This window comes from Leptidea sinapis, chromosome 24 (genome assembly GCF_905404315.1).
Source record: "Leptidea sinapis chromosome 24, ilLepSina1.1, whole genome shotgun sequence".
In the NCBI taxonomy this organism is placed as follows: Eukaryota; Metazoa; Arthropoda; class Insecta; order Lepidoptera; family Pieridae; genus Leptidea; species Leptidea sinapis.
Genome location: NC_066288.1, coordinates 3054417 through 3068621, shown reverse-complemented (window position 1 = coordinate 3068621; position 14205 = coordinate 3054417).

The window sequence follows — 14205 nt, the reverse complement described above, 5'->3', positions numbered from 1 at the left end:
GGGGAAGGCCTGGCAGTTAGCCTGGATATAGCGAAGGCCTTTGATCGTGTATGGCACAAGGCGCTCCTCTCCAAACTTCCATCATTTGGGCTTCCCGAGAGCTTGTGCAAGTGGACCTCCAGCTTCCTCACTGGGCGCAGCATACAGGTCGTTGTCGACGGATATCGCTCGAACCCGAAGCCCGTGAATGCTGGAGTGCCCCAAGGCTGTGTGCTGTCTCCCACGCTGTTTCTTCTGCATATCAATGATATGTTGGACACCTCCACTATTCATTGCTATACAGACGACAGCACTGGTGATGCCGTATACACTGGCCATGCAGGTCTCTCTCGGGAAATCGTCGACCAGTGCCGGGAGAAACTTGTGTCTTCTATCGAGTCCTCTCTTGAGAAGGTCGCGGAATGGGGAATATTGAACCTTGTCCAATTTAACCCCCAGAAGACTCAAGTTTGCGTGTTTACCACTAAAAAAACCCCATTTGTCGTATTACCGCTCTTCGACAACACTTCCCTCAAAGCCTCGCCTAGTATTGGAATACTGGGTCTCGAAATCTCGAGCGATTGCCAATTTCGTGGTCATCTGGAAGGCAAAGCCAAATTGGCTTCAAAGAAACTGGGCGTCATTAATAGAGCACGGCAATACTTCAAGCCGGCCCACATACTAGCGCTCTACAAAGCGCAGGTCCGGCCACACATGGAGTATTGCTGTCATCTCTGGTCTGGCGCACCCCAGTATCAGCTCGATCCATTTGACCGCGTGCAACGCAGAGCAGCTCGAATTGTCGGGGACACAGTGCTCTGTGAACGGCTGGATCACTTGGCGTTGCGTAGAGACGTCGCTTCATTGTGTGTCTTCTACCGCATTTATCACGGGGAGTGTTTCGAAGAGCTGTTTAACCTGATTCCTGCCGCCGAATTCCACCTTCGCACGACACGCCACAAGTTAGGATATCATCCTCACCATCTGGATGTGTGGCGGTCCTCCACAGTGCGGTTTTCAAGGAGCTTTCTTCCACGTACTAAGCTGTGGAATGAGCTTCCTTGTGCGGTGTTTCCGGGACGATACGACATGGGTACCTTCAAAAAAAGCGCGTACACCTTCCTTAAAGGCCGGCAACGCTCCTGTGATTCCTCTGGTGTTGCAAGAGATTGTGGGCGGCGGTGATCACTTAACAACAGGTGACCCGTACGCTCGTTTGTCCTCCTATTCCATAAAAAAAAAAGTTAGTTCCATGTCATGTTCAACTTTGAACAAGTTGAAAATTTACTCGATTGAATGAATACTTAGGTTTAAATAACTTTATTCTCATTAAGACCTATTGTCACTTACATGAGAAATTAATATTATACAAATTAAAGTAGGTACTCAACAACAATGATTTTGGTAGGTACAGAATGCAATTCAATGTTGGGCAAACAGATAAGACATAAAACAACCTATATATGTTATTGAAACATTTCATAATTATTGAGTATGTGCCTTTGAAGGCTCGCCTTAAAAGAAGTCAATATTTTGGCATTTCTTATTTCTGAGGGCAGGTTGTTATATATCTGAACTCCCTCAAAGGTAATTGTCTGTTTTCCATAATTACTTCTCACCATTGGCAGCTCAATATGACTTGCTCTTCGTGTAACAGTTCTGGTTAAATTCCTTTTTTTAAAGAAGGATGTGTTAGTGTGAATTTTTTTATTTAAAACCTTGTAAATGAGTAAGCATGTAGTGTGTGTGTATAAATGTCTGATTGTCATAAATTTTGTTTCTGTATAGATTTTTTCAGTTGAAGTTAAGTAGGGATAATGAAACAGTAGCTTTACAAGTTTATTTTGTGTTGTCTGTAGTTTAAGTAATTTCGACTTTGCAGTACAACCCCATATTTCTATGAGATACAATAGGTGTGGTTTAACTAGTGAGTTGTAAATTGTAAATCGGACACGGCGTGGAATAGATCTGACAATGTACATCCAATCTGAAAAGATTGTTGTAACAGCAGTAGGTACACGAAAAAATGGTGACTTATGGAATGAATGGTGAAAGACGAAATTGGTGAACGGCCGTTCACAAATCTTCCTAACTTCGCGCTCACAGCTCTGTCAGTTCCTATTTCAAATGCAGATTATGAGAGGAAGTTCTCAAAAAATAATAATATAAAAACTGACAAGCGAAATCGTCTAATTACACCAACAGTCAATGGAGTACATTTGGCGGACCAGACTGTAACAAAAAAGGAAGGCTCTTCCAAAAATTTCAAAGCTTCTCCAAACATGTTGCCAAAGATGACTGTCAAACAGATTTACAACATTCCAAAAGCAGAGTTCGAACAGACAATGCTGAGGATGTGTTTTCCATCGAATAAGGAATAAGAATAAAATTCCTTTTAAACACTCACATTTTTTATGAACACTGACATATTCCCTTTAATTTATAAGATCTCTTGTCCTGGTATGAATAAACATATAAAAAAATAAAGCTTATGGAGAAAGAACAATCGAAAATGTACCTATAATATATAATGTATATATAATATACAAGAAGTTCCGCATTTTTTGTTGAAAATCCGCATTTTTAAAGTATCGCTACCACATTTTCAACTTTTGTATCTGGCAGCACTGTTGAATTCATAGGTCTTTTTTTTTCACTCGTTTTTGGAAACTTTGGTTCGCACATTCCATGCATCCGCTGTTTCAAGTTTTCTTTCATTGGAAGTTTTCTTGCATGTTCTACTTGTGTTTTTATTTATTTAAATGTAGGGAAACGAATCTGGTTACAAAAATGTACAACACGAGATATTTGATATGGTTAAGATAAATTTAGGTAATGAAAAGATGAAGACTATTATTTTAATATTATGTGTTCCGTCTGACGTCTGAAGTCCTTTATGAGAGTACATCGCTCCTTTCGAAGTTCCGTCACTAGATGTCGCTACTAGTTTCCGCGCCGAGCAGTGCTGAGAGTCATTCTATCCATTGCTTCCGGTTTCAAATGGTACCAACCGATGCCAATGTTAAGCAAGACACCATGTTAGTTCGTCATTGTTGCGTCGTTCTTCGATCCGAACGGACCGATCCTAGATTCACTGAATAATTTTTAGAATTTTCGAGAAGTAAAGTAGAAAATTCATTTAATGTACAATTTTTAAATAAATTACTTCTTTATATATTTTTAGTGAGTTTCTGTGCCGTGCTTCTAGAATGGAAAATTTAGGTGAAGATTCCTCTAGAGCCTTGGAGGACAATAATTGTGAGGATTTTTCTGATCCTACTGCTGATAAGGTTCTCGTTGAAAATACCGTACCTATCGGTTCAAGGAGAAAGCGGGCAAGCGAACAGCAATCATCGGAGGGTAGTTCATCATCGCAAGACTCATCAGATAACGAGGGTAGTAATGCCTCTAAGCGACGTAAAACCTGTGACGATTTAGGACTAGATCAAAGGTATGAAATGTTATCCTATCAGCTGGTGAGTTATTTAAACAATATTATGCATGAAAAGTTTAAATTGCCGAGCCCTTCATGTAATCAAACCACTGTTACATCAAACGCTGTTAATCAGGAACAGTTTTTGCGTCCTCCAATCGGCAGTAAACATAAATTTGACATATCTGATCTTAGTGTATCTGTAAAAGAGCCTACCTTGCCAAAGGCAAGTTCAGATAGGGTCACTAAACTCAGTGCCTTACAGCGTTTCGATACCTGCGAATGGAATTCAGTTCGTTATACCGACGTGCAAAAGAAATACGTTGCATGTCCTGGTTTTATGGAACTGAGAGTAAATGAAGAGTTGAGGCGGTTTGAAGAGCAGGGTAGCGCCTCGAGAAATGTGCACAATGAACGCAGTTTTGCGGCTATTTCAAATGCTATTATGGCTCAAAATGAGTCCTTGAACACTGCACTTCAAACTCTTGTAGACTGGTCGGATAGACCAGAGACCACCCTAACGCCCTTAGCTTTATACGATAAACTGAAAGAACTGTTTGGTAACCAGTCTAGTTACAAAAATGTCTCAAATGATATCCTTCAAATAATTTGTGGTAAACGAGCAGAAGCTTTGGAAATGCGACGGCGATCTCTCCTGGCTGCAATGAAAGACAATTATATGAGAGAGGATATACAAAAGATACCACTGAGTGCCAAATATATGTTTAGTCCTGAAGCGATGTCAGTCTACATACAAAAAATCGGGGGTGTAGATAAACTTCATATAAAACCGTTGCCGCAGGCCAATAAAGCTCGTGCAAAGTCGCCCACTCCCTCAACGTCATATCAGGACAAATCATTTCAGCCTCGCACTAATAAAACAAAAGGAGACAAGAAGTTTTTCAACAATAAAAGAAACCAAGACAACTCATCTAAAAAAAGGGGGGGGGGGGCGAAAGTTTAGCAATAGCAAAAAGCCAACCGGCCACAGTAAGTGACTCGGTGTTTTCGGGGGGTTGCCTAGCGCTCCATCGCCAAAAATGGAAGATTTTGCATGCTCCAAAAACAATTTTACAAATGGTGATGGAAGCACGTTTACCTTTCAATCAAAAACCCCCATTAATATTTCCTACTCTGGAGGTTATGAATACCTTTCATACCCCTGTATCTCCTCAAATGACAGACGAAATTCAAAAATTGATTACACTACGTGTTTTGGAACTGGCCCCCTTATCTCCAAGTTTTATATGTCCAATGTTTCTAATCAGAAAATCAAACGGAAAGAACCGAACGATCTTGAATTTGAAGCCGCTAAACCAATACATGAAACCGAAGCCTTTCAAGCTTTTCAATCAATATCAGATACACATGTTTTTACAGCTACACGACTGGATGGCAAAAATCGATATAAGCCAGGCTTATTACCACGTGCCAATCATAAACTCCCACAGGCGGTACCTTCGCATCAGCTATCAAAACCAACTGCTACAAATGACATGTTTGCCTTTTGGTCTTTCGGCAGCGCCGAAAATGTTCTCCTCCATAACAAATTGGATCGCAGAAATCCTGCGAGCGAAAGGAATACGTCTTATTGTATACCTGGACGATTTTTGCCTAGTACACCAGTCCCGAGAGCAGCTTCGATTACATGTCGAGATTGCACTAGAACTTCTGAGCAACCTCGGATGGTGTGTCAATTTCGAAAAGTCTGTCGTTACTCCGACACAGACGATGGAATTTTTGGGCATAACGTGGGACACACGGAGCAATTCCAAGTCCTTGCCAAACGAAAAGGTGCAAAAAATTCGACATTGCCTTCAACAGCGGTTGGAGATCGGCAGTTGTACCCTCAAGCAGGCGCAACGCCTCTTAGGGTATTTCAACTTCGCAACCTTCATCACCCACCGGGGAAGGTTGCATTGCCGCAGTCTTCAACGTCACTGCCACCTACTGAAAAAGACTCCATTAACAAAAGTATAAGTATCCAGAAGAGGTTCAAATAGACATGAGTTGGTGGATGGAAAACTTGACATTGAGAACTCCGATTCACGTGAAGATGACACGCACCAACTTTATTACAACCGAGGCCTCCGATTACAAGTGGGGAGCACTAGTCAACAACAAAATGGTAGTAGGCAGGTGGCAAGCTCACCAGACAAAATGGCACTGCAATTTAAAAGAGATGTTTGCAGTAAAAGCGGCAATATTGTGCGAAAAGGACAAACTAAGAAACTCCAGAGCCATTCTTCAGAGCGACAACAAGACTGTTATAGCTTACATAAAGAACGAAGGAGGGACGAGGTCACAACATCTACTAGAGATGGCGAAGGATTTTCTAAAGCTGACAGACAGGCTAAATATTCTGTTAGTGCCGCATTTCCTGCCCGATAAATACAATATCGAAGCGGATCATTTATCCCGAAACAGGAAAGTTGCCGAGTGGCACCTGACAAGAGAGGCTGTTAAACCCATCTTCGCCAAATGGGGAATTCCAGAGTTCGATCTGTTTGCCTCCGCCAACGCCCATGTTGTTCAAAATTATGCTACTCTAGACTTACTAGACTCGAGCGCCTGCTTTCAGGACGCATTCAGCAGGCCTTGGCGCTTCGAGTTGGCTTGGGTGTTTCCTCCACCCAGTCTCCTACCGAGAGTTCTACAACACATGAACACGGCCACCGGACGGTACATGACAGGGATAGCTCCAGCACAGGTTCACAGCCAGCAGTTGGAAGCTTGGCTTCTTTCGGGTGGGATTCATTAATAGAAAACTGGTCACAACAGGAAAAAGACCTACTATCTAAATGCTGGCGAGATTCTACATTAAAAACTTACACACCAATCTGGAATAAATGGATTCAATGGTGTTCACAAAACCAAATTAAACACCAAAAACCTGCTGCCAGCGAAGTTGCTCGATATTTAGCAAAATTACATATCATGGACAAATTAGCTTATCGAACGATTCTGGTTCATAAATCCGTTATTGCTTCGGTCTGTGAAACTACATCTGAGATGAAATTATCTTCAAATCCTCTAGTAAAACATATTCTAAAAGCTATATCAATATCAAAGCCATGTCCACCAAAGGCACCAATATGGGATGCAAGAGTTCTAATTGCTCATTTGAAGAACGCAGATCCCAACCTAGACAGTTTGTTTGAGGTTTCTCAGCGAGCAGCGGCAATTCTACTGCTACTGTGTGGACGTAGAGTGCATGACTTAACATTATTACATTGCGATTCCAGCCGATTTATAGAAGAATGCGATAAAATTACGTTACGTCCCGAATTTGGATCTAAAACAGATACTGTACACCACCAGCAATCGGATTGGATACTATCACCGCATCCTGACCTCCATATAAACCCAATATTTTGGGTGCGTCGATTAGTGGAGCTCTCCAGCGCAGTTAGGGGCTCACTTACTAACCTTTTTATAACCACAAGAGCTCCGTATAATCCAGCATCACGAACTATTATAGGCGGTTGGCTGAAACGTCTGTTATTAGATGCAGGAATTAACGCTTCTCCTGGCAGTTTCAGGTCGGCTGTAGCCTCGTTAAACTGGATAGAAAACTATCCTATTGATGAGATTTTGGCAAAAGCAAATTGGCAACACGAAACAACTTTTAGAAAACATTATTTCAGAACAATGCAATCTTCATCGCATTCAAACGAAAAATCACTGTCGGAATTATTTTCTGTTAAATAATATTAATTAATTGTCCCATCACATTGTTGCATTTATTCAAGCAACCAGGTGATAACAAACACGTCTCTCATAAAGGACTTCAGACGTCAGACGGAACACATAAAATACTAATTTTACCTTACAATAAAATTGTTATTATGTTTCCTTAGACGTCTGAAGTCCTAGTGATGCCTACCTGGTGCATCTACATCATTTATGATCCTTACAATGACGAACTAACATGGTGGCTTGCTTAACATTGGCATCGGTTGGTACCATTTGAAACCGGAAGCAATGGATAGAGTGACTCTCAGCACTGCTCGGCGCGGAAACTAGTAGCGACATCTAGTGACGGAACGTCGAAAGGAGCGATGTACTCTCATAAAGGACTTCAGACGTCTAAGGAAACATAATAACAATTTTATTGTAAGGTAAAATTTGTATATTATGCACTAAAAGGTATAAAAATAATTGCGTGTTTTTATACAATCTAATCAATTAATCTAATTTTAGGCTTTTCCACGTCCCGACCTCATCTTCCATTTCCAATGGGTTTCACCCTACTATCACTTTTTTAACCGACTTCAAAAAAGGAGGAGGTTCTCAATTCGTCGGTATGTTCTTTTTTTGGTTTCAAAAATTATCCACACTGGTCTAATATTTTTTTTTATTTATTATTGAACCAATAGCACACAAAAATTAAACTAATAACAAAAATATTATGCGATGGCCGACTGCCAATTACAGGTTCACACTATTTATGGTATAACATTTAACGCTCTAATTAAACTATGATTAAATCAAAATAAAAAATAATTAACTATTAAATATAAAGGTGTGTATGAGTGTATGTGTGTATGAGTGTATGTGCGCATGAGTGTATGTGCGTATGTCTTAAGTCGTTTTCAACTCTTCGATTACAGTATACTTAAATATCATATAAATAAGATAAATATAGTAATGGTCCCAAAATTGACCCTTGCGGAACTCCAGAACAGAACATCCACAAGGTCAGAACGATGCCCAGCCAAGACCACAGCTTGCGAACGATTTTACAGGTAAGACTCCATCCAACGAAGAAGATCACCACGAATCCCTAGTTCCTGCAACTTGCGTAAAAGTATAATATGGTGGAATTTTATCACAACCCGGGCCTTTTGATGTATCAAGAGTTTTTAGTAATTTTTTTACCTCGTCAATCGTAAGTTGAATATTGCTGATTGTATCATGACAAATAGACCGTTCCTCTGAAAAAACTTTATATTGCGATGCAGGTGAAACAAAATTTTTGAAGAAGAAATCATTAAAAGCATTACAAATATCATATTGATTTGAGATAGTCTCATCTTTATAAAGCATCACGCCAGGGTAAGCAGATTTATTATTTCTTTTGGATTTAACATAAGTCCAGATCAATTTAGGTGTAGATTTTATTTTATCCTCAGAGTTCCTAATATATTCTGAATAGCAACTTTTTTCAACGTTTTTAACACGCTGACGTAATTTAGAAAAGGAAGCATAGTCGTTCGGATTATTGTATTTTTTCCATAGATGATGATATTTTGCTTTCTCTTTTATTATATTTATGAGAGCCTTAGTGTACCACATAGGATATGTGTAAGTGGGCGAAACAGTTACAGGAACAGAAAGAGCCTAGAGTGCGGGCAGGTATAGATATGCACATACATTCCAGATCATCGTGTTCAAGGTCAAAGCACCGGCGAGCACCGAATCGCTTCGCACAAGCAATTAATACTCCCCCACCAAACACGTGGTACGGTCATGACGAAATACGTCGAATCGCGCAGAATCGCACAATTCCGAGTCTAAAATACTAGGAAATAACCACGACTCAGTAATAAGTGCTATATCTATTTGTGATATTGATAGGTTATTAAAAAATATGTTTGTCTTTGTCCGCAGTCCTCTTACATTTTGATAGATTAAGTTTAATCCTATATTTTGCCTATTCAGTGTGGAAGACATAATGAATAAATAAATAAGTAATTATTTTAAGCATTGTCACGTAAAAGTTAATGATAAATTGAATAGAAAATAATGATTTAAATTTTATTTGTAATTTTATGTAATTATTAGTTGATTGTAACCGAGAGTTATCAGCACTAACTAATATGTGACGGGAATATATTATATATACAGTATCTACTATCAGGAAAATAAGTATAAAAAATATAGATACAAAACTTTTTGCAAGTGTTTAGAAATACATTATTATTTTTGAAATTACTGTAAAAGAAATTGTTTTGTGAAAGAGTTGTGATGTATTATGTGTGTAAAACAGTTTTTAGTGTGAATGTGAGTTATTACTAAGTTGTGTACGTATTCTTTCGTATAGTTATTGTATGTGTTGTTGTTGTGTAAAGTGTATGGTGTGATGCATATTAAATTACAACAAGTGATAAAAACGAGTAACAAATTAAAACTAAACAACTGTACATATAAACTAATTAGCATATTTTGATTAAATCCCCCGAGGTTTTAATAGAGATATGTGGCGAGGTTTCGTTGCAACGTACAAAAATTCGGCAGTTTTTTGTCCAAATAAATTTAAAATTCATATCTTTACATTTTTGTTTGCATTCTCTGAACAGTGTACGGTTATTCTTAGTAAGATGTTAATTTATGTAAATTTTGGTATTATCTAATGTACTAACCTCGCCACGTATTCCAACATCAGACGGTTTAACATTCCGGTTTTTACGGGATGCTGCTATGATCGCGTCCTTAGTACGACGATGACGGAAACGAGCAATGATGGTGCGACCCTTAGCGGCACTACTTGTTCGACGGGCCTGGACTCGGTGCGCAAATTCCACATCATCACTCTGAATGCTAATACCTATCTTTTCAGCCAGTTTAAGCACTATGTCAGTAGTATCTTCATCTTTCGATTCTGGTACACCCACCACCTCAATATTCTGCAAACGACTCCACTGTTGTTGGCTTGCATTTTCTTCCTCCAAACGTTTTATACGCGTGGTATGCGTGTCGACATCTGCTCGTAGCCGTTCGTTCTCTTCCCTCAGGCGTTTTAATTCGGCAGAAGTGGTGCTCAGATTTTTTATCAAATCGTCATATTGATTACTTATGTAAGTGAGAGTTGATTCTATAGATGAAATTTGGCTTTTAACCGACGACAGTTCACTTTTTATAGCATTAGAAATTAATAAAAGTAGCTCGTCTTTTAGCGCACTCGGGCTGCCCAAACTGTATTCCGTGGACCGAGCAGTTGATGGATTAGCCTTCCTGGTTGTGATATACGATACATCCTCGAGACATTTTACAGGGGTATCTGTGTTGTCACCAGCTCTGGGCAGTTTGCTCACACATAATGGACATGTCCACGAAGGTATTTTCTTAGCATTGTCTAAACTCAATCCGACGCATTGGTAGTGATAAGATCTCGTACAATTAGGACGACAGCAGATGATTTTCTCAGATTGGCGCACTGATTTTTTACATGCGTTGCAATTAGACATTTCAATAGAAATCAAGTGTAGCAAGCAGTATTAAAAAACTGACGGTAGGCGTCAACCGGTTTGTCCGCTAATGCGCAACGTGCTCACTGCTATTCACACAATGATTCTTATATTCACAAAACTTTGCAATTGTTTATTTATTACAACATCATTGTTTGAATTGTATTATCTATAATTAAATTTATTCACTAATTAACAATTGAACTGTGTACAATTTGACCACAACAAAACATTTGAAACCACTTATTAATAATTTAAATTAGGAGATACCGAAAGAGCGTCTTATCTAATCCGCGACGGTAAGCGTATATTATATCTATTGTTTTGGAATAGGATTTTTTTTTGTTAATTTTTTTTTAACATAGTCCGAATAAACTTTATTTTTTTTATTTCAACAGTAAACAATATTACTATAAAAATAAAATAATAATATTATAAAAATAAAATTGCCGTCTATACCAATTTAAAGAAAACCACTTGCATCACGCGAAAGCAGTATTTACGTCTTTTGAGTGTGCTCGATTGTGCGAAGCGTTGCTATAAATGGAACATTCAACGTTAAGCATTATGCCGCATAATGCGCAACAACGCAAACATAGACATTAGTGCTGTAATTGGAAAACTAACTTAAATTTTAATTAAAAGAAAGACACTTACGAGTAGATTCGTCTTAATTTTATTATATACAGAAACATTAAGTTACTGAAACACAATATCAGTATAATATGTACGTTTTTATATTTCCTAATTACAAGACATTACAAAAGACAAGCTAGTTTTCTTTTTATGGCACATTGTATCTCTAAAAAGTATGCATCATTTTAGGTTAGATGCATTAACTTCAACACCTTCTCTCAACACCAAATGAAGACCAATAAAATTTACAAGCTTGCGAAGCCTAGGTCTGGGTAACGGCTTGGTGAGGAGATCCGCTAATTAAAGCTCGCTGGTGATCTACTTTACTAACAGTTCTCCATTAGTCACAAGTTCTCTTACAGTGAGGGTGAGGATGTGTTTGGTACGTCAGTGAAACTCTGGATTCTGAGCTAACTTTATAGCTGCTTCGTTATCCACTTGTAAGGTAGGCAGACCTTTAAGTTTTACAAGACTTCCGATAAACCTAGTCAACCAAACACATTCCGTCACAGCTTCACTGGCAGCAACCGCTTCAGCTTCTATTGTCGAAATTGCAACGTTTTGCTGCCTCTGAATTTTCCAGTACTATCCCGCCGGTATACGTGCAAAGTATTCCAGAGGTTGACCTTCCAGTTCCAATATCGCTTATATGGTCAGCATCACTGTATGACTATATAATTCCCTTTTTATAGTTCTTTTTATACATTATTCCGAGGTCAGGTGTGTATTGTAGGTATCTCATTATAGGTTTTACTTTGACACAATCCGCTTGAGTTGGTTTCTCCAGACTCCTTGATACTAATCATTTTCGTTTTGTGACACTACCTCTTCCTTGACTATAGGTGTAGTCACAGGTTTGCAGTTCTGCATTCCAAACCTGTTCAAGACTTTCTTAACATAAGATGTTTGATGTATAACTACTTTCGTTGTAATTTTAAATCTCCCCTTCAGTTCTTCAAAAAACTCGTCAACCAGTTCTTGATCTGTTCCAGCTACAAGCCCATCATCTACATAAAGAACCACAATCAGTTTCCGGTGGTCTTTCTCTCTTACAAATAGACAGGTATCTGCTTCACTGATTTTAAAACCAACTTCTTGAAAAACATTTAGAATTGTTTGGTTCCAACATCTAGGCGACTGCGATAGTCCATACAGACTTCAATAAACAAACCATTCCTGAACCATCAATATAGCCTTCAGGTTGCTTTAAGAAAATTTCTTGTTCCGAAAGTGATCCATACAAAAAAGCTAAATAAAAAATACAACAAACTGATCTTCATACATTCCATAATTTAATAATAATAATACCTTTCATATATTCCAGCCTCACATACTCTGATAACTGTTTGATATACTCCGTCAAAGCCGCTGCGGATGTAGCACTAGCTTCGACTCCTTCAGCTACAGGCTTCTTTGGTTTTTCAGTATTCCCTTGGACAATATCCATAAGTCCGTCTATGCCCCGCAGTAGAGCTGACATGCGAAACTTTCATTGTATCCAGTTATTCCCATCAAGCTTACTTATTTGTATTTTACTTAACTCCATGCTTAGTTTCCAACAAATATTATATTATTCCAGCAAAATGAAGGGCCCATAAACACTTACGAGTAGATTCGTCTCGATTTTATTATATTCAGAAACATTGAGTTACTGAAAAACATAATCTCAGTATATGTACATTTTTATTTTTTCTTATTACCAGACATTACAAAATTCGAGAACGACAAGCTAGTTTTCTTTTTAATATTGTATCTCTAAAAAGTATGCATAAGATATGAGGTTACATACATTAACTTTGACAAAGACTAGGCGGTATGGTCCATAGACTATAGCCAGCCCTTGATGGGCGAGTTAAAAAAAATCCAAAACAATAATAATAATACACATTACACGTACTTTTAACTTTTCAAACAAGAAACAAATAACAAGAGCATAATAGTTAGTATTGCAAGTTATATTTAACTTATTAACTACCTGTTACTAAGAATGAATGTCATACAAAATGATACACAAAAGAAATACAAACAGAAGTATAAATATTTAAAATTGAGAGTAAAGGGATTCATTATAGTAAGTTTTTCACAATAGAGTTAATTATTTTATAGGCCAAAATTAAAATAGTTTGATAAATTTCAACATTTCATAGTTGGTGATGTAACTTTTACAGAGTGTACCATCTGTTTAAAAATATATGTCAGTGAAGTGAAATGAATATGTTCACTTTGTAAAATATCAGACTAAAAAATTAACATCCTTAGATAATTTAAAATATTTTTGAATATAGATTAAATAGATACATAAATAATAAAATTCAAAATTTCAGGAAAATGCAGCCATCTGTGATGAAGTTGCAAAAATTCAAGAAAACATACAATATGTAAAAGATGAAAGAAAATTTTTGCTTCGAAAGTTACTTGAATATGAAAATGATTTAGATGTTGCACAAACATATTCTCGCAATGATGCTGCCAGTATTTATAATGGATCCAAGCCGAAGCCTAAAAAAAGAAGAATGTATGAGGAACAAGGAAAAGTAAATTAATGAAATACATCAAGACAGACAAAACTAAATTAAGCAAATAAAATGACCAACAATCTTCATGTATATATTGTACAGTGATAAATGTTAAAGTTTTAACTTATGAGCCTATTACTAGAGAAGTGAATGTGATAGTAGATCAAGTAATAGGGTTCCATGTAAAAAACAATATTTTGCTATTTGTAATAATATTTAATTATACAAATGATTTGCCAATATTTGTTTTTAAAAAAATATTGGCGGAATTAACACTAAAGAAAACTTAAATCATTTTTATAATTATGGATTTCCGCAAAGTAACGCCTAATTCAATAAATTTTCATAATATTTAATGATAGGAACACAATCTATTTTTGTGGCACTGAGCCCAATTAGTATATACTTTACTTTTGGTATTGAGTATTAGACTATAATTAGATTTTGTGTT